This window comes from Lynx rufus, unplaced genomic scaffold (assembly GCF_022079265.1).
Source record: "Lynx rufus isolate CCGP_SWC_20201006 ecotype Redwood Valley unplaced genomic scaffold, mLynRuf1.p SCAF_37, whole genome shotgun sequence".
NCBI lineage: Eukaryota > Metazoa > Chordata > Mammalia > Carnivora > Felidae > Lynx > Lynx rufus.
In genome coordinates, this window is record NW_025814853.1 from 965252 (window position 1) to 987441 (window position 22190).

The window sequence follows — 22190 nt, forward strand, 5'->3', positions numbered from 1 at the left end:
CATGGCTTTATCAGCAACCTCTGCCTACCAACCTCTCTCTGAAGCAACATGATGTAGATAATGCTTCCTGGCTGTTTGCACACAGCAGGCCTACCTCCAAGGACTGATCTGACTCCGTAGAAGGTCCATAAAACAAAGAATGAGCTGTAGAATCCACGTGGAATTCTGAACCAGAAGTTCTAAGACGATTTTGACCATGGCGTCAGCAGGGGCCTGAGTGCTCAGCTTCCCAGCCAGGCCGCCATCAGGAAATGCTCAGCACACACGTCAATGTTGGCTCTGCTGAGGCTGCTCAGTACCTGGTGCTGGCCCCAGGGCTGGAGGCCAAGCCCTGTGCCTCGACCAGAATGAGGAAGGTGAGGTTGTGTCCCCGCAGCAGGCAAGGGGACAGAAGGGTAGCTGCGGCCCTGGAGACAGACTCCAGGCTCATGGCCCCGCTCCTCATCTCCCCAGCCAGCTGACCTTGGGACCCAGTGCCCAGGGCAATAACCGTGTACCCACCCCCAGGAGTGACTAGCAGATATGATGAAGCAACGTATAAAAACCCCAGTGACTGGCACATAGAAGGTTCTCAGTGTGAGCCGAGACCACCAAAACCCAACCTGAATGGACAGGAGGCCGTCACTCCCTTTGTTGATTGGGATTGTGTTGGTTTGCGCCCTGGGAGCCTTCCCGGGGGAAATCTGAAACAGGCCCATGCCAGGGGGCTGGGGGAGCTGGGAGAAGAGGGAGGCTGCTCAGATAGGTAGGTGCCAGCCTAAGAAGCAAGGGGACTTACAATGAGGCGGGTCTTGGGCGCCACAGGACAAGCACAGCTTGGCATCCACCACCAGAATTGTAGAAGTTTATGGAGAGGCCATAACTGAGTTCGGTCACATCCACTGTCCAGAAGGTCTCAGCTACACCTTCCTCTCAGGGCTGTGTCCTTGCAGACGGCTCGCAGTGGGAACAGCAGGACAGTGGATGGAACATACGTTCCAAGCTCAGGGGACAGGAGGAGCCTCTGATTGTCCAGGGCCAGCTTGTGGACCAACCAGTGGTCACATTCTCTCGTGACCTCCTCCAACAGACAGGCCATCCTTTTGTTTCAGAAATGCTCACCTGTGGTGCAAAGTGCCACCCCAGACCCGCTGAGCCTTTCATGAAATGTAGACACATTGCGGTATCTTCCTAAAACCCAGACAAGCTTGAATCCCAAAACCCACCTAGTCCTAAGGGCCCAAGGCCCTAGTTAAAGAAATGTAGATCTGTATTATGTTACATCCCAGAACAAAGAACCTCCTAGAACCCAGACAGGAATGATAATTCCAAGATTAGTAGTTATCCAAAGGAAGGAGAGATTAGTTACTGGGAAGGTCCTTGAGGTGGGCATCCTATCCCTGGGGTGAGGGCCTTCCCTACCTCCACAGGCAGCGGGCAGTGTTCTCGTTACCGGTTGTGGAGACATACACTGACAGTGTGCCAGGCACGACTGCTGCCTGATTTCAACTTTGCAACGATCCCAGGGGTGCGAGGAGCCCCCAGGAAAAGTCAGGCTCAGAGAGGTGAAGTGTCTGGCCCACAGCCACACAAGGAAGACAGGACAACCCAATGTGTTCCCTCGGCTCTATGCTCCCCAGGCCCTTTGCACCGTATCCGGCACAGCTCTGCCCAGCCAGCCCCCTTGGTCCTGTTCCACCTGCCCCTACCATGCCGACCACAGGCTCCTCCAGCACCAGGCCAGCCCCTTGGCCCCTGCAGGGGTTCCCTGTCATCTGCCCAGCCGCCTTTCCCAACCCACTTGTAAAGTAGCATCCATGCATGCACACGTGCACCCACATGTGCCCACAGGCACCCCAGCACACTCAGGGCCCTGGCCCCGTCCACTGTCTCTCCAGGGCTCTGGCCACCAGCAGACACGTTATACTTTCGGTGGTTGTCTCACTAGGACGCGTGTGCCAGGAAGGGAGGGCACACTCCCAAGGAGGTGGGTTACCGACCCTGGGGCAGGTGGGGCCAGGGGCTGGAGAGCGTGACGCTGCACACTATGGACACCCAGATTCAAGCAGCCACTTCCGAGCCACAGCGGCAGAGCTGACCAGGTGCAGCAGAGGCCACCTGGCCCATGGAGCTGAAATTACTTACCATCTGGCCTCTTCCAGAAAACGTGCGCCAGCCCCCCGTTTTACGCAGCTGCTGGTGCAGCAGGTGCCAACGTGACGGTCGTCAGAAGTGAAGGGGCAGCTGAAGCGGAGTATTATTTGACCGTAACAAGGAAGGGAGCACTGACGCCGGCACGACACGGATGAACCTGGAGGACGCGAGACCGAGTCTAAGAAGCCAGTCTCAAAAGGCCACGTGCTATACGACGCCATTTATGTGAAACGCCCAGAACAGGGAAACCTGTAGACAAAGCAGATCAGCGGTGGCCGGAGGCTGGGGGAATGGGGCGATGATACCCTTCACCGTCAACGTTCTGAAACTCGCCAGAGCGATGCTGGCACCACCCGCGAGTACACCAAAACCACTGAATTGTGCGCTTGCCACAGGTGACTTGTGTGAGTGGGAATCACATCTCAGTGAAGGCGTTTTTTACAAGTGAAGGGACCCCAGGGATTCAGAAAACAGAGCCCCGCTGGGTTTCCTCCAGCCTGAGATGACCGTCTGGGTGTCCCCAGCCGGGTCTCGGGTTCAGGAGGGAGAGCTCCAGGCCGTGCACTCGGCAAGAGTCATTCTGTGCGGAGGAACCCCGACCCGCCTACCGGCCCAGGCTCAGCTTCTGGCGTGTGATTTCCAGTGGCGATCCGGACAGACGGGTACAACGTTGCCTGCACATGCGCTATGCCTGTATTGACACAGAACCGCCAACATTAAAGCCACAGCTCACTGCCCACGGTGCCACGTCCTGGTGGACCGATAGAATGTGAGCTTGCAGGGCAGAGTTAGGAATTAGGTAGACTGCCACCTTCCAGACTGGGGAGACAAACCTGTTGCTCATAGGGACAGGTGCTCCCGGGAACCATGGGTTCTCATCACCCCACGTCACGTTTAGGAGAAAGGTGAAGACACCTCTCAGTTTCATCAGCGAGTCCTGGAAGGGAAGATCCGTGGAGCATGATTCAGCCGCGGAGACAAGGAGCCGGTCTCATGAAGAAACAAAAAGAAGGTTCTGGAACTGTCAGGTGGTCAAGGCCTGCCCAGACCTGAACTGCTTCCCTCAAAGCAGGGTCTCTGTCAGCACTGCTCACGTCCACTCTCTCCCTGCCTGACCCCATCCAGCCCCAGGTCCCATCGGCCCATGCCCTGCACCTATCGCCATCAGACCCACGCCCACACCTATCTCATCCCTGCTTCCAGAACACCCGAAACTAAGGCAGCTTTGTAACAGAGCAGTCCGCAAGTGCTTTCTGTAAAAGGTCGGCGTAAACATGTCAGGCACTGTGGGCCAGTGGCCTCTGGTTCGTTGATTCCACTTCTAGAAGGCAGCCATTGGCAAGAGGTAAACTAATGAGCACAGCTGGGTTCCATAAAGCTTTGAGGACAAAAACAGCCCACGGCTGTTTGCCAACACCTGTTCTGGCTTGCCCATCCCCCCTGTCCTATTCCGGGCAGAGGGTCACCTTTGCCAAAGGCAACTCTGATCATCACACCCAGCCCTTAGCTGTCCCCGTCCCTGGGGATGTGCTTCCTGCCTTTCACACGTCTTCATGCCTGGCGGTCTCTCCAGCTGCTCCCCACTCTTGTGTCCAACACCCAGCCATCCGTCCGGTGTCAGCTAGAGGTCCCCTCTGCAGAGACGGGGCCCCTGACACCTCGTGAGGGCACAGCCCCCCTCACCTGCTTCCTAGCTCCCCCCACTGTGCCCGCCACAACAGTGCTGCAGCTGGGGGGTCCCCTCCGCCTCACCTGGTACAACAGCAGGAGGGGGTCTGCCTCGCCCCCGCTGTCCCCCCAGTGCCTGGCACAGAACGGGAACTCCATAAGCACGTGGTGAATTAAGGCATCAAATGGATAGAAGGATAAGAGAATCCCAGGTCCCTGTTTGAAAATGATGCAGTACCTGTTGGTGAGGAGGAGGATGGGAGGAGGGTGGGAGGGCACAGGGAGCACATGCACAGAGCCCTGGAAACCTCTGACCTGGTTCCCGGCAGTCTGTTCTAGGAGCTCGGGGGTGGGGGTGGGGGGCAGACCGTAGGGGGTCTCTAAACCTGCAAGCACCCCTGTCCCCACCCCACATACTCAGCACTCTCAGCGCTCGGGCCACACATACCCACTCTGGCTAGATTCCAGAAGCCCATAGAGAACAGACCTGGACCCCGAGCGCCCACAGCATTCTGCCAGCGTGGACGCCTTTGGGGTCACCAGAAAAACCAGCCTTGCCCCTTGAGGAAAGAACATGGGGTTGCTGTGAGACCCGCGTCTGGTGAGCGATCAGAATGGCTGCTTCCCAGAGTGTTCCGGGGGCTCTGTCGGGAGGACACCAAGGGGCACATCTCAGTGGGGCCCCTGGTGTCTCTCAGGACACAGGTGGTTTCTTCTGGACAGACTCCCCCAAGACCACATGAGCTCACAATTCCAAGGAGGGGGGAAAAGGGGTGAGAACATTTTGTCCTCCTGTAAAAATAACAGACGAGACCCTTACATTTCACTGGCCCCGACCCAGGCAGCGCAGGGGACGGACTTACTTCGCTCGTCAGTTTTTCCTCAGCTGAGAAGCTACTGCCAAAAGGAAGGAGTCACGGAACTCATTACAGACAGGGGAGGTCTTAGAAGGGAGGCCGGAGTCTCTCCCTTCTCTGCTTCCTGACTCACACGTGCACGGTGTTGGCCTCGGATGAAAACCGGAAGGAGAGGGAAGCGTTCCCAGCACCCGCAGGACCCGGGATCCCGCACGGAGCAGGGAGGTCACCTCGGGGCGGCCAACCGCGGGTCGGTGGGTTTTGAACAGCGGTCGTCCGGCTCACTTCTCCCAGCAGCCCAGGGGAAATGCTGGACCACGGGGGTGGGGTTGTTAATTTAGGTCAAACCCACATAAAATTAACTATTTTGAAGTGTACCCTTCGGCGGCACTTAGCGCACTCACGGTGCTGTGCAGACAGCACCTCTGTGTCACTCCGGAACCTTCTCATCACCCCCAGAAGGAGGCCCGACCCCTCTAGGGGCCGTTCCCTCCCCGCCTCCCCAATCCCTGGCAACAGGGCTCTGCTCTCTGTCCCCACGCATGCGCCTGTTCTGGACATCTCACGGAACTGCAGTCACACCCCACGTGTCCCGTTGTGTCTGGTCTCTCTCTCTCTCGGAGCACGTTTCCAGGTCCGTCCCTGCCGTAGGATGTCGTCAGGGCTTCGTTCCTTTTCACGGTGGAAGAGTACAGGCTCCCTCTTTCTCACCCCGCAGCTGCAACTTTTTAAAAAAGCATCAGGGCAAAGCAAGAAAGGACAGCGTGCACGGGGTCACCCACGGCCGCCCTCACACCTTCCGTCTCCCCAGAGGAGCAGGAGGAGTGAGAGGCAGCCTGGAGGGCAGGGCTGGTGGGGGGCAGGAGGGGTCGGGAGGCCTGGTGGCTGGGAGGCTGGGAGGGTGGGTGCGCGGGGCACCGGAGGCACGTCCCCACCGCGCGCTGACCTTCACGCCCATGGCCCAGAGCAGGACACACTGCCAGACGCTCAGTGGCCCCCCGGCCGAAACACTTGGGTCCTGCTGAGCCAGAGAAGCCAGAAACCCCACGGCCCTGGCCCTGGTCCTGGTCCCAGCTGCGCGGGGCTCCGATCCTTTCTCACAAGAATGGGTGAGTCAGGCGAGACCGGGGGCTCCGAACCTGGGGAGAAATGAGAAGGTCTGGGAACTTGATCAGGAAACAGCACATTCCTTCCCGCACACCCCTCTGCTTGTTCAATGTTTCAATGTCCCAATCACGGGTGGAGGCCCCCACCCAGTGGAATCGTGGGTATTTCCATGGCACCTGCCAGGTGGCACACGCATAGCAAAATATCACTCTCCCTGGTCGTTATTTCTAGACGTAGGTGTTTCTTAGACCCGCCAGCACACCGTGCGAGTTAACACATTCAAAAAGAAGCACATTTAATAGCCAAAAGGTAGAAACAACCCATATTATCTATCAGTCAGGGAACATGGAGAGCGCAACAGAATCGTATTTGGACGTAAAGGAAGGAAGTTCTGATACCTGCTCCCTCGTGGCTAAACCTTGTCAACATGACGCTCAGTGGAAGAACCCAGTCACAGAAGTCCAATGGGTGGGTCCATGGAGAAAGACTGGCGGTTCCGGGAGAAGAGAGGAGTGGGGGAGACCCGCTCACGGGGCTCAGGCAGCCGCAGTGGAACCACGAGTAGGGGTGCTTGCACAATATTGCGAAGGCACTAAATGCCACTGAGTCGTGTGCTTTAAAATGGTCCATTTGAAGGGCTCAGTTGGTTGAAAGTCTAGCTCTTGGTTTCAGCTCAGGTCATGATCTCACAGTCGTGGGACTGAGCCCCGCCTCAGGCTCCTTGCTGAACACAGAGCTGGCTGGAGATTCTCTCTCTCTCTCTCTCTCTCTCTCTCTCTCTCTCTCTCTCTCTCTCTCTCTCCTTTGCCCCTCTCCCCCATTGTGCTCTCTCCCTCTCTCTCTCTAAAATAAAATTAAATTAGGAGCACCTGGGTGGCTCAGTTGGTTAAGCGTCCAACTTCGGCCCCAGCCATGATCTCACGATTCACGAGTTCAAGCTGGGCTCTGTGCTGACAGCTCGGAGCCTGTGGCCTGCTTCGGACTCTGTCTCCCTCTCTCTGCCCCTCCCCTGCTCATGCTCTGTGTGTCTCTCTCTCTCTCAAAAATAAATAAACATTTCTAAAACTTTTAAATAAGTAAAAATAAAATAAATTTTTTTTAATTTTAGTCTTAAAAAGATAAAATTAAATGGTTCATTTTACATTGTAAGAATTTCTCTTCAACAAAAAAAGCACATACAACAATGCCTCGTTTTTTAAAATATCTTGATCATTATATTTTAATACTATAACCCTCGGAAATTTCTTTCATGGATTTAAGACTATTTCTCCGAGAAGGATCTGCTGGCTTCACCAGATCCAAAGGGCTTTGGTACAGAAGGATTAGAACCCCCTGGACTGGAGCTCTCCCTGGCCCGCTGTTCCTACTATTCTTACCTGGACGGGTACTGCCCCCTGCCCCTCCCGGGTGGCACCGTGTGAAAAGCCCTTGCATGCCCTTCATCACCACTTGGTCTTCTGCTCAGTACAAAGGCTCTGCAATCTCTAGAGTCATCTCTAAAAATGCAGGTGTCCCAGGAAAGGTGAAACTCAGCAGTGTCACCAGGGTGAATCTGCAGACGGGTGAGACTGGGCCGGGACACGGGTAGAAGACGGAGCTGGAGGGCACCGAAGCAGCACAACATGAAAGGGGAGGCAGACAGGGGACCCAAGGATTCACAGGCTGCCCTGCTGTGACCTCCAGGTGCGCCCAGGGCCAGTCGCCCAACAGGGAATATCACATCACCCTGCACCGCCCGGGGTGGGGACAGAGTGCCCCGGCACCTCTCCCTGAGCCCACCCAGCGATGAGCCTACCTCCAGGCCACTCCCAGCTGAAGGTGCAGCCGCCCCACCACTGAACGCAGATGCTGGCCGAGCAAACTTGACTCGAGGCTTCAAGTCCCCTGTCTGCTTCCTGCTCTCCTGCATCTGCAATCCGAGGGAGCGGTACCTGCCGACCCTCCACCATGCACCATGCTAGGTGGCCCGTAGGCAAGGATTTCACGTGGTCCTTCCCACAAGCCTGCACCGTAGGCACTGTTACGGATGGAGAAACTACAGATCACAGAGGGACTTGAACCCGAGACCTGCACTCTCTCCTGCAACCCCCTCCTCCCCTGAGAGCATCACCCCTGTCTCCAGAGTCCTCTTGATACTGAATCATGCTCTGGGCCTAGACATGCAGCTGTAAACAGGAGCGCTTGTTCTAGACAAAGAGGCAGAAAGGAAACCTATAGACAAGAAATTCCACAAGGTAATCTCAGGCTGCAGTAACTGCTATCCAAGTCAAGACCGTCTCTGCTCGGCCGCAGGCACAAGTAAACCCTGAAAGCTCAGAGTTTAACCGAAAGATCGTTTCTCACCTACAATCAGCGTGGCCCCTCTCTGCGACTCTCCTCCCATCGGGGACTCCAGGATCCAGGCTCCTTACGTCCTGGGCTCTTCAGCTAACAGAGGTGGTCGCCTTGGTCACTGTAGAAGAGGAATAGAGAGTGTGGGCCATCCCACCAGAGGTTCTGTGGCAAGGTCTGGAGGTGGCGTGTGTCACTTCTGTCCACAACCCACCGGCCCCAACCTAACTGCCAGGGAGGTGGGAAGAGAAGGTCTCCCGCGAAATCCAGGAAGATGCAAGCGAAATGGAATCAGATGAGTATTGGACGTCGTACCACAAGAAGAGTAAAGGAAACAAACAGAATGATGGAACAGGAAGTGGCTGGGACGAGGGGCCCATTTTAGGTAGACAGGTCAGGGGAGTGACTTTAGGGGGTGCTTTGAGGGGGCCGGGCAGGAGACAGCAAATGATTTGGTGCCAGAAAGCACCGGGCACGTTCAAGGGACATAAATGAGAAGGGCAGGGGTGAGCAAGTTTGGCCACACAAGCCAGGTTGGGTGGGGAGCCCCGGTACACACCAGAGTCACCTGAACCCCTCGGAAACCTCCTGTTACCTGCACCCCCGGCTCCCCAGGGACCCCGACCTAATTATTCTGGCCTGGAGCCAGGCCTTAATTTGTTATTGCTTTTTTCTTTAAGAAAATGACACCTATGTCCCAAAGTGCACAAATCAGAAGTGTGTGCTCAATGAATAGTCACAAAGTGGACCATCCATCCATGTACCCATCACTGAGGCCAAGAAGTAGAATATCACAGGGGCACCTGGGTGGCTCAGTCGGTTAAGCATTTGACTCTTGATTTCAGCTCAGGTCATGATCTCACACTTCGTGAGATGGAGCCCCGTTTTGGGCTCTGTGCTGACAGCGTGGAACCCGCTTGGGATTCTCTCTCTCCCTCTCCCTCTGCCCCTGTCCTGCTCTTTCTCTCTCTTGAGATAAATAAGTAAACTTTAAAAAAAGAAATAGAATATCACAGACCCACAGGTGGCCCCCCCTTCTCCCCTGCCCTTCTTCATTCCCAAAGATAATTACCATTGTGTCTGGCCTGATCCTAAAGTCTGAGTGGAATAGTACAGTCTATCCCCAATTTTGTGCCTGGGTCCTTTCCTGCCACATTATTTTTCTGAGGTCCACTGAGTATAGAAACTCTGTTATGTATTCCATTGTATGAATGCACCACAGTTTTATTCAGCCACACTCTTGTCGAAAGACATTTGGGTTCCTTCCCATCTGGAGCTATGAAAGATGATGGTGCCGTGCCCACTCTTGGTGTGTGTGTCTTGGTGCACGTGTGCGTGGATTTCCACCAATGGGTGTCTGGGGGTGGAGCCGTGGGGCCCTGGGGCTGCCATATGTTCAGCTTCAGCAGATCCTGTTGAACAGTTTTCCAAAGTGGCTGTTCCCGCTCACGCCTCTACCAGCAACGTGTGAAGGTTGCCATCGTCCTCTGTCTTCACCAGCCCCTGGGGTCACCAATTTACTCATTTTAGTCACCCTGGTGGGTCATAGTGGCATCCAGTTTGCATTTCCCTGACGCCTAGTAAGGCACTTTGTGAAGTACTTGTTCAAGTCTCTTACCCGGGTTTCTACGAGCCCCCTTTTTAACTCATATCTATTGCAATGTCTTCTCCTGCTTTGTGTTTGCCTTTCCACTCTCTTAACGGTGACCTTTGGTGAACAGACCCCTTTAGTTTTAATATAACCCCATTTGTCCATCTTTTCCTTTGTATCATGAAAATATTCCAAATTTTCTTCTATATCATCTTCTAGAAGGTAGAATTGATTTCCATGTATGGTGTGAGGTAGGGATCATGCTTCCTGTTTTTTCAGGTGGCTATCCAATTGACCCAGCACCATTTATAGCCAAGGTTGTCCGTGCCACATCTGCAGCAGGGCCACCTTTGTCTTCTATCATGTGTTGTTTGCCCATATGTGCTGGGCCTGTTTCTGGGCTCTCTACTCTCTTCATTGGGCCATTTGTCTAGCCTTCTATTCAAATTTTTGTAACCTCTCTTGCGGCCAGGGTTGAGAACCACTGATACAGGACCTTGTAGTTTACAGTAACAGCTGTGAGCATCAGTCTAAATACAAGTGTGTAGACACCAAATAAGGGATTTTCAGAGAAAAATAGGTTAAATTCAGGATGTGGGAAAAGCGATGCCAGAACCGTGAGGAAAGGGCCCATGGAGTGGGTGGGGAAACTGGGTAACGGGCCAGAAGCCAAGATGCTTGGATCGATCCATCCCGCTCCCCACGCATTCTCTTATCCCCTCTCCAGACCTCCAGATCCAGCCAAGCCAGAGTGCAAAGAAGCACCGACAGGAGCAAGAAGGAAAGTTTTCTTCCTTGGTCACTGGCCGTGCTTACGGAAATCAGATCCCTCTTGCAACCACAGTTTATTCCCAAGTTGCCATGGCACTTCCTGTAATTAATGGCTGAGTTTTAATTAAACATTGATTAGCCACTAATTAGTCTAATGATTAGTCCTGGGGAGGAGACAGGGCTGTCAGACCCCATAAAGGAGGCGGGGGAAGACAATGAAAGATTATGGCTTGGGTGGAAATGTTCTCCCTTCCTCCCTCCAGGCCAAATGTTTTCTATGATTTTGGTCTATTATAAACGATGCTTTCAATGTGAATTTTTCTAATCGGTTTGAGTCTGATGAAGTCTCAGGCCACTGGTGCAAGGAAGATTGAATCTATTCGCCTTTTCATCAGATTTCAGCCTCTTAATGCAGCTAAAGAGCCTTTTTCCACTTAGAGAGGAATTAGTTTCTGTCTCCACAATGAAGTCATCCTGGGCTGAGGCCGTCTCCCTCCCACGTCCTTTGTGGGGGCCCAGACCTTGCCAAGGACTTCTGAGATGTGAGTGCAGGAGGGCTTTGCACTCAGAGCAGATCTTGCAAGCACCTGATGCCCCAGGTCACCCTCTCCCCATTCCTCACCAGTTTGCCCACCCCTCCCACGACGCTGACTGCCTGGTTTTGTTTTATTGTGAAAGCAGGATACAGTTCCAGGGGGAACTCGCTCTCAGTAAAGGATGCGTGCAGCCTCCCCCGACCCTCAACCCTCAACCAAAAAGAAAGCCTGACTTTCACGTGGACCCAGCTCAGAGTGAACTGCACTTGAAGTTACCCTATAAGAAGTTAACTATGCAGCAAATCTTCACAGGAGTAGAAACGGTAGGATGACCTTGGTCGATCATCCCCAGTGCACCTTCTGTAAGTTTGGGTTTATGCACAACCATACAGAACTCCCTTATAGCCTTGTGCTGAGCACTAAGCGTGGGAGAGAACAGAAGCATGAAACCTGAAATCCAGAAAGTCTTAGGGTCAAGGAAAGGTGCCCGCTACCAAGGGAGGTAGGCCCTCCCTGACACGCAACCTTGCCAACCTTAAAAAGCCTCAGCATTTGCCTTCGGGACTCCTGGTGCCACCAGAAACACCCCAGCTGGAAGCGGAGAAAGCATGACAAAGACATGGAAACCGACAGAAACACACACACTTCTTTTCTTTTTTTTTTAATTGTAGTAAAATACACATAGCATTGAGCATTTTAACCATTTGTGAGTGTGCAATTCGGTGGCACCTAGGACATTCCCATTCTTGTGCAGACATCCTACTGTCCATCCGCAGAACTTCCTTATCTTCCCAAAGTGAAACTGTCCAGTAAACACTGACCGCCCAGCCTTCTCCCCCAGCCTTTGGCTCCCACCATCCTACTTTCCGTCCATGAATCTGACGACTCCAGGGAACTCATACAGGTGGAATCTTAGAATATTTATCCTTTTGCAATTGGACTATTTCACTACACATAATAACTTCAAGGTCCATCCATGTTGTATCAGGTGTCAGAATCTCCTTCCTTTTCAAGGCTGAATAATATTCTATTGCGTGGCTGTTCCCCATGTTGTGTATTCATCCATCAGCGGACACTGGCCTCTCCCACCTTTTGGCTGCTGTGGGGACCACTCACACTTCTCGATCTAGCATGCACATTTAGTTATTTTCATCTTCAGGTGAGACAGGACTCTGTGCAAGCCCCCAGGTTTCGGCTGCACTCTCTCCTTAATCAACGAGGATACCCAAGACTTGTTTTTGCTCCTGAGACACCATCCCCATTCTTATGTCTCCTTTTATCGATTTTTCTTATCATTTCCTGATAGATTTTTTTTTAATGTTTATTTATTTTTGGAAGAGAGAGCGTGAGCAGGGGAGGGGCAGAGAGAGAAGGAGACACAGAATCAGAAGCAGGGTCCAGGCTCCGAGCTGTCAGCACAGAGCCCGACACGGGGCTCAAACTCATGAACTGTGAGATCATGACCTGAGCCAAAGTCGGACATTTAACCGACTAAGCCACCCAGGCACCCCTGTTTTTTATTTGAGGGAGAGCGAGCAAGGGAGGGGGCAGAGGAAGGCTGGGGGGAGGAGAGAGAATCTTAAGTGGTCTCCACGCCCAGCACAGAGCCCAATGCGGGGCTCAAACCCACAACCCTGGGATCATGGCCTGAGCCGAAATCAAGAGTCAGGTGCTCAACTGACTGAACCACCCAGGCTCCCCTTTCCTGATAGCTTCTGCCACACAAGCACACGGGAATGTTCTGCATAGACTTTTTCATCCTGCTGACATGCCCTGAGCTGGCGGTAAGACACCTCTTCACTGGGAAGGAGGCCTGGAGCAGAGCCCAGAGGGAGGGCCTGGAAGCCGCAAAGCGGGGTCAGAGCCCCGGTCCTGCCCTGATTCAGGCAAGTCCTCGGGCCTCTCTTTGCTCAACTGTAAATTGGGTGCCGCCCCTTCCGGCTCTGCTAGGCCTCGGCCCTTCTTTATTTGACAGCCCTGGACAGTCGCTCAGGCAAAAAGAGGTCACGCAGCAGCCACGTGCGGGACCCTGGGCTTGAGTGCCTACACGCACTTGGCATTCGTGAATTTTCTGGCTTTCGACCCCCACTTCTGAAGCAGCAGTAAACAGGAGGGACGGGGGCTCCGGCCGAGCAGGACAGCGTCCCGAGCTGTCACGGACGCCTCTTTCAGGAGCTTCTGTCACCGTAGAACTCTGAGGGGCCACCACGGGCAAATATGTGGCTGGTGGCAGCCCTCGCGACAGCCCCTCTCCTGATAGTATGACCTTAATCCCCATGATGGCTTTATTGTGCTCACTTTAAAAGTCAGCAAGTTTGGGGCACATTGCTGTCGTGTACAGTGCCCAGGAGGACCCCAAAGTCCCGTGGCAGAGACGGCGAGCCTGTCCCAGGGCTGGGTGTCCCGTGGGGCCTGCCCTCCCCACCGCACCCCCACGGCATGCCCCTGGGGCCAGATGTCTGGTTCCGGCCAAAAGAAGAATGGAAGAATGTGCCCTCACTTCCAGACGGAGGTGGCCTCGGCCCCCACGAACTGTCCCCACCCTGTCTCCACAGCCAGCTGGCGCTGAGCCCCTCTTGGGGAAGATGTCAGCACTGGACGCCGTGTGATCGCAAGTGAGCACGCAGTGTGGCAAGTCAGTGGTGTTTGAGGACGGCCTGTCCGGCGGTCAGCAGGACGGACTGATACATCTCCCCGCACAGTCAAGGCCACACCCCAGGGGTGGCCTCTGGCCTGGTTAAGTGGGGGTGAGGCGTCGGTCTCAGGGGGAGGCGTCTGCCCTGGCGGAGAGCGCCCTCACCCTGGACACAGCCAGCCCGCCATCTGGCCTTGTGTTGGGCTACCGGAGGCCGGTCCCGCTCAGCCTGCCGTGCTGGGCTCAGCAAAGGTTGGGCCAGGAGCCGGCAGTACAGAGAGGAACAAAACACAGCCTTGGGCCTCGAATGCTGATGACTTAACGGGGGACAAGTGGGCCCAGGTGGTGAAATGAGGTCTAAGACATACAGCCCAAGCGGAGGCTCCGGAAGCCATTCCGATTCCTCGGCTCGGTCTTGAGGACGCACCCAGGCAGGCCAGGTGCGGACAGCGGAGGGGGCGCGCCAGGCAGAGGGCACGGGGAGACGCGCGTGGGGCCCAGACAGCAGGGCGCAGCGGAACCGGAGCTGGTAGACCAGCAGTCAAGCAGGCAACACGGAACCGCAGGCTGTGCGGGGACAGCCAGGACCGCCGACGGCTGGTGCGAGCAGGAGAGGAACACGAGCCGCCGGGAGCCCGGCTCTGGGGGGACACGGCTGGGCCGGGAGAAGAGGCGTAGCCCGTGGTCCCACTAGCCATCGGAGGCCAGACGACACGGAAAACGCCCCGCTGTTAAGGGGTTGGCAGCCGCCCAAGGCCCGGCCCCGGACGCCCAGAAGAAAAGAGGTCGGATCTAAGACTTAGCTTCAAAGCGCTGGCACAGCAGCGGTATTTCCAGCCAAGGCACAGAAATGAGGGGACTTTCGAAAGCCAGCTTCCTCTCAAAAAAAACTCCCCAGAGGAGGCCACGGACAGTCCACCACCGCTGCAATATTTCGCGAGAACAAAAAAGGAAGCAGCCGCCATTATTGGAAGGGACACCTCGGAGATCACGCAGTGCCCCTCCTGAGCTCGGGGGGGTGGGGGGGAAGGACCCCTTCTAGCTGGAAGCCACAGAAGTCTTTCTGGAGGAGGTGACATTTGGGCGGGGATCTGAAGGATGTGCAGGAAGGTTTCCTCGAGTGGAAATACCCAGGCACATGCCCCACACAGATGTCCTGGGCCGAGGGACAAGGGACAGAGAAGCTCAAATAGGGACAGACACAGTCGGTGGGGGCAGGACAGCCCCACCAGAAATTCACTGGGTCATTCAACAATCATTCACTGGGGGCCCAGGTCTGGGTTCAAGGCACGGAGACTCCAAACTGAACGGAGCCAGGGGGTAACGAGGCTGAGTGGAAACCCAGGCCGGGAGCAGACTGAACGTGACCCTTCAGGTGGCAAAGAGCCCTCCCGCAGGCAAGGGCGGGAGGGAGACACCAGACGCGACGTGAGCTGGGCCCAAGCGGTGCCCGCGTGAATTATGTTTTGCATCCACCTGAAGCCCCCTGGGCTCCTGTGGTCCGTGTGTGGCTGACCCTTGCTTATCACCGTCCTGCCTTGGGGGGGCAGCTCTGGCCAGATGGGTGGGCGCTCCCATGACTGGCAGGCCCGGCCCGTGGCCCCCTGCCTTCCCTCTGCCTTCACTCGCAGGACTGCGGGCATATTGATCGCAGCACACGCCTCATCAGAGGCAGATTGGGGAAATCGATGGGGTTAGGTCACAGGGGCGGCGGCCTAACACCAACCCAAAGGGGCCCTGGGCAGTGTGCTCCTCACTGACATGCATTTTCAAGATAAAGAGGCAGCTGTCACTTTTGCCTCGAGGCATTTTAATCTCGTTGCTGGGGGAGAAAAGGCCGGTCTCAGCCGACACAGGGTTCAATGCAGCTTCAAAACCAAGCGGCCTCCTTTCTGGGGCGAAGGTCACAGTTGGGACTCACCACTGCCGGCCATTTGTTGTGTAATGTGTCCAGCCAGCTCTGCAAATGGAAGTCCCCGGGAGGTCCCCGATACAGTAAGTGGTGACGGGGACGGAAGCCAGGCCTGTGGACAGAAAGAGGGCAAGGTGGGCGGGGGAGCTGTCCAGCCAGGCACGCGCCCAGCACCAACCGCTGGGTCCCCCAACCACGAGCTGCCAAGGACCCACAGACGCTCCAGCCCTCGGGTGCCACTTCAGCCCCTGGAACCCGGGATACACGCACGCACACAGGTGCACGTGCACCCCGTTATCCTGCCGCGCCGACTTGAAATTCGTTAGCATCAGCGAGAGGCAAAGGCCCCGTCTGGGGCTCTCATGCTTTTCTACGAAGGATCCTTCCACCGGCACTTCTGTGCTCCTTCCTCTGCAGGAGAGAGATGTTTTGGAGACCAGATCCTCGAGATGTTCGTTTATCCCAGGGGCTGGAGCGGTCGGCTCCGGAAGGTCCTCCTGGCAAGAAGGGAGCGAAGGAAAGGGATTTCTCTCCACTGTCGGACTCAGCTGCCCCAGGGTGTTCACTGCCCCCTCGGCCCACCCGGAGGGAAAGCAGGCAGCCTGAGCTGGAGCTCAGGTGGGGCATCCCCAGGGGACAGTGGGGGACCAAGGGCCAGCCCACACCCACCGGCTCCCTCCTCCCGGGCAGCCCCAAGGCCGTGCCCCCCCTCACCCCCCAGGAATAAAACAGACACCAATGAAAACGTTTCCTGGTGAGACAGCTGGGCCAGCCACATTGGGCGTCTGGAAGTGGCTTCCGTCTCAGTGGCATCCAGAGAGCCGTTTCTGAGGATGCTGACCGGCCAGAGTGCGTCCTCTGTGTGGGGAAGAGGTCTGACCCTGGTCACCAGCCCCAAAGAACACAAAAGGCTGACAGCCACACAGGCCGGAGACGGCCCCAAATTCCCACTGTGGCCAAGGAGGAAGCCCGTGGGGGGTGGGGCAGCCTCCAACCTCAGGAGAGCCAGGCCCTGCTCCGTCACTGGCTTCCCACGGGGAACAACACCAGCCCTTGCGGAGACACAGAGCATATCAGCAATAAAAGTCGTAATGTCACTGCAGGGGCCTCTGAGTGCTATGAAGAGAAAAACAGGACGCTGCGGTGGAGGTGATGGGCGGGGGTGGAGACAGGGCGGCAACTGCAGGTGGCCCGGAGGTGTGAGACCTGAAGGTGGGAGGGTGTATCCGCCAGGGGTCAGCAGAGCCCCGGGAGACTGGCAGGTGCACCTGCACGTACGTGTGTGCAGAGAGAGGTGCACCGCACACATACACACACACAGGCACGGAGGTACACATGCATATACACACAGAGGTGTACGCATATATGCACACGTACATCTACACAGATGTATACATACACGTACACAGAGATATACACACCCGTATACACACAGAGGTGTGCACATATGTGCACACACCTACATAGATGCACACATCCGTATACACACAGAGGTGTGCACACACATAGATGCACACATCCGTATACACACAGAGGTGTGCACACACATAGATGCACACATCCATATACACACAGATGTACACATGCATGTACACGCATCCACAGTGGCACACATACATATACACAGGCACACACATAGATGCATATATACATACACACACATAGACGCACACGCACATATACACATGCACACACAGATATAGACATCCATATACATATACATGCAGGTGCACACATACATATATATACAAGGACACACATATACACGTGGATGGCAGTCATATCTATGTACACACGCGCACGCATGTGCACACGCACACCGGCGTGCACATACATGTGTGTGCACAAACATATAGAAACACACGTGCATATTTGTATGCATGCACATGGGTGTAGATATACACATGGAAGTGCGCGCACGTACATATATCCAAATGCATGTGCCCATGTATACACAAAGGCATACGATATACATGTGTGGTGTGCATAGATATACACTTACGTCTACACGTGTGCATGCATCCACATGCACCAACACATGGGTACACACATGCACACACACTATTGTGTATTTTTACACAGAGATTTGCCTCCACACGGCACCTGTGGGAGCCGGAGAAGCGGTCTCTGTGAGGAGTCCGAGGCCCATGGGGCAGGCCGTGGGAAAGGAAAGACAGCTGGCAGGTGAAAGGTAATAGGTGAAGGGGCAAAAGGTTCGGGAGCCACAACCCGCAGGGGTAACCACTGGGGCTGTTAACCCTCTTCCTTCAGAAGTGACCCACCCATTACCTGTTGAGGGGCTGAGACCTGCGTGCAGCTTGGAAAGTCTCACGATGGCAGGATGTCTAATAGAGGCACCGGCAGGGGTCTTCAGCGGGTGCTCTAGAAGGAGCGCCGACCTGGGGGTTCCTGGTGGGTGACCCCTGTGAGTGCTTCCAGGAGAATGCATGGGGCAGGGAGAGGCAGGAAGGGACTTCAGGCTGGGGCCAGCCTTTTGCACTGCCCGTCGTCAGCTGGTCCCTGGGGGGGGGGGGCCTTCACAGAGGGGACCACTGCGGGTTGGCAGATCTGGTGGGGTGTCAGCAGCACCCACTCCAGCCGGGACCCTTCAGGCAGGTTCTCTCTCCCTGCCTCCTCCTCCTCGCACCCAATGGGCTTGAAAACCAGAGCACCGTAGAAGGGAGTGTGGCAAAATCCTCTCCTTGTCCTGAGAGCCGACACAACCCAGCTCTGCCTGGGCCCTCTGGTCGCACCTCCCGGCAGACCTAACCTAGTGATGGCAATTATCAGCACCTTCCAGGCTGCCCCAAACCTTCCGGAAGGCACCTTTGATCATGACAAGTTTAGCGGTGCAAATAATGATAACAATAATTAAAAGGCAGCCGGATCCGGGCTGCATTGATTTCTTGTTTTGTTTTGCTCTAAGCGGAGTTAATCTTAAAGGCTGCTATTTAAATGGGCAGGGCAGCAAGAAATCTCGTCCTCTCTTCCCCTCCAAATAGATTTCGCCCTCATCTGGTGACGCGAGCTTGGCGAGGGCCTTGGGCTCCAGGCCCTGCCGCGACCTGGGATCGGCGGCCGTGAGCAGCCTACGGTTCTTTCAATTCATTACCGCCACTCCTGCAGACGTCGTATGGATTTTGTGCTGTGGCAGCGGCTCCTCGCGCGTCAGTCATGCACACAGACCCCAGCACGGACGGAAACCAAGCTACCAAAACAATAAGGCCCAACAGGACAGGGTGTGCAGGGCATCTGTGCTGGCCGACCGCAGCAGACGGCTGGGCAGCCCAGGGGTCCCAACAGATGGGCGCGTGCCTGAGTCGCCAGGGGCGGACAGAAGGTTCCGGAGACATCCTCCGCCCGAGGCTGCGTCCTCAGGCTGCACGGGGCTTGTTCACAGTTAATGAGCCCTAATTAACATGTTGATGGGGCTGTGCGCTGTTTATATTTGGAAACTTTTTACCGTGTCAGTTGGATTCATGATACTCAGGTTGGATCGTGAGCCTCGGGAAGCTGGTGGTAAGAGAAGCTGCGTGCCCTTCCTTCTCCCCAGCCCCCTGCCCTCAACCAGCCCTCCGAACCCAATCTCTTGCTGGGGCCACGTGCCGGCTGCATCGTGGCTCTTATTCAGACCATCATGGGTTCCAGGAGCCGCGTCCAGATTTCCAAGCCCATCTTGCTTCCCACCAGGCAACTCGCCGATCCTGGCACCTGCCTCTGTGTCACCGCTTTTTGGCCGGGACATCTGGGAAGGAGGGTCCCAAGGACCATTTGGATGGGGCCCCTATAGCCGGGCTGAGGGCTGAAGCAAGAGAACCAAGTGAAAGCCCAGAGTCTGGACCTGCTCAGAATATCCCTCTGCGGGTCAAGGCCCTCACTGAAACACCCAGGTGTTCCAGTGGGCTCCCCAGGTTTCCTGTAGTCACCCAGAGGAAATACCTCTTTCCCAAGGACTATGGCAATTCAGGAGCAAGCTTGGATACAAAGGGCGTAATAAGGGGAGAAGGACAGTGCCCAGGGGTAGGGGATCTTCTCTGAGACCACCCCCCGTTTGCACGGCCCGCTTCCAATGTGCTTTTCCAGCTCTCCCTCCCACCTCCCCAGACCCTCTCCAGCCTCCCTGCTAAGCTCACACTCAGACTTCTGTCTTCTTGCTTCTGTGCCTTTGTATGATTCTCCCCACACCAACATCTTAGGACAACCTCCTTCCTCTCCCCCACATCAGCTTCTCAAAAACCCAGCCTCTTCTAGACCCAGCGCATCAGTCAGCTACTGCTCCCATAATGGTGCATAACAAACCGCCCCCAAAGTCAGTGGCTTTCAAAAGAATTTTCTCTCCCTCCGACATTGTCTGCAGGCAGACCTCCTCTCTGCTGGTCAAAGACGGGTTCGGCAGGACTTGCTCTGCCTTAGACTGTGTATCACCTGAGCTTGACTCCAGACTGTGGGTTGGGCCCAGGTCTGGTCTCCATGTATGTATCCAAACCCCGGGCTGGTATGACCCTGCTCGTGGCGTATCAGCAGAGCACAGGCTCCAAGCATGGGCTCTGCCTATGCTTTGTCCACTGTCATCCCATTGACCAACACGAGCCACTCGATCTACCCTGTCATCGATGGGTAAGGGGAAGTACAGTCTGTCCACAGCAGGAGAGAGGCTACGAATATTTGGTAAACGGCGACCCAAACTGTCTCTCCCGGCTAGGTCCCAGCTTCCCATGAAGCTTCCCTGGCTCTCCTGACTGGCCAGCTGTCCTCTCCCACCTCTGAACCTCCTGCTTCACGAGAGCCTCCTGGCCTGGCTCGTCAGCATGCAGTGATCCATGTCCTGTGGCCTCATCTGGAAACACCCAGCATTTAGGCCACATCCTCAGGTTCTATTTGCTCTGCACAACCCTTAGCATGGTTCCTGGCACACAACAGATGCTCAGTAGAAGACTTACAAGTAAATGAATAAGTGAGGTTCGCCTTTGAATCAAAGGCGACTCCCCATCCATAAGGCTTTCCCCCAGTCATATAGAAGAGCCAGGTTCGTGGCGCTTGGCCTCCATAAGGGAATGTGCCCCACCCCAGACTGCCAAGGTCAGGGAGAAGAACCAAGGTCTTCCTCTGGCAGCCTAATGTGGACCATGACCAGATGGTCCATCTCCGCAGACTCCCCCTACCCTGGTGTTATGGCTGACTGTCCCCTACATAGCTTTAATATGGCAGCAACCCACAATCTCTAAAAGGGGCAAACTACCAAAACTAAAAAGTCCCAGTTGACACCCAAGAATGGGATGGACATACAGCTCTTCTGCTGGTGAAAATATGGCTTCACATCTCCCTATACGGACAACCCTGTTACTGGCTCAACACAATTTTGTGACACAGAAGTGTCAGACTTACCCTGGCTATTGGGTGATAGGGCTCTGGGAGCTGGGCCAGGGAAGGGCAGCCAATCTTTAAGTGTTAAAGCAAATCAACGAAATACATGAAGGTCTTGTTAACACACAGTGGTCACCAAAGAAACATTTGTTGGATGGATGGATGGGTGGATGGATGGATGCATGGACCAATGGATAGATAAGTGGATGGATGGATGGATGGATGGATGGATGGATGGATAAGTGGATGGATGGATGGATGGATGGATGGATGGACCAATGGATAGATAAGTCGGTGGATGGATGGATGGATGGATGGATGGATTAGTGGGTGGATGGATGGATGGATGAATGAATGGATGGATGGATAAGTGGATGGATGGATGGATGGATGGATGGATGCGTAAGTGGATGGATGGATGGATGGATGGATGGATGGATAAGTGGGTGGATGGATGGATGGATGGATGGATGAATGGTTGGGTAAGTGGATGGATGGATGGATGCATGCATGGATGGATGAAGTGATGGATGCATGGATGGATGGATAAGTGGATGGATGGATGAATGGATGGATGGATAAGACATTGCTTTTATTGCACTATGATGACATGAACATGGGGTAACCACCCATCCTGACTTGCCCAGCAACCCAGAAAGGTTTTCTGAGATGCAGAAAACTCAGGAGAATTCCAAGCAAACCAGAGTAAGTTGGTGCCTTCCATGAACAAGCAAAGCTATCAATTCCTTCAGCATGGCTCTCCTGTGCCTGGCCTTGGGGAGAGTGTAAGAAATCAGGGCCATAACGGAGGCAGGCAGATCAGAGACTCGCCCCCACCTGCACACAAACTTCCCCAACAGGAAGAAAGGATCGGTTCCTGGAGGGAGAGACCATCCCATCAAGGTGACTGTTCCTGATGCCACCAGCTAGCTGTTCCTGAGGGGAACCAGTAGGAACCCCTGGAAGTTGAGGGAACAGGGCTCCTTGGCTGCTAAGAGCATCTGTCCTGGAAGGGGGCAGGCTTGTTTCTGGAACAGTAGAAAATCAGAGAACTGAGTGCCTCCAGATCTGGGGCTTCTGCCCAGCGCCCTCAGAGGTCAGTGGACCAGAACCCAATGTTTACAGCAACGTGGCTTCACATCATGAAACACTTATCTAACAACTGGGGAAGGGGGGGCTGCAGTGCATTCCCGCACTGGAATTCTATCTGGCACCGAACAGAAATGAACCGCGCTTCCCATGCACGAAGCCCAGAAACAACAGCATAGGGTTAAAAAAAAAAAAA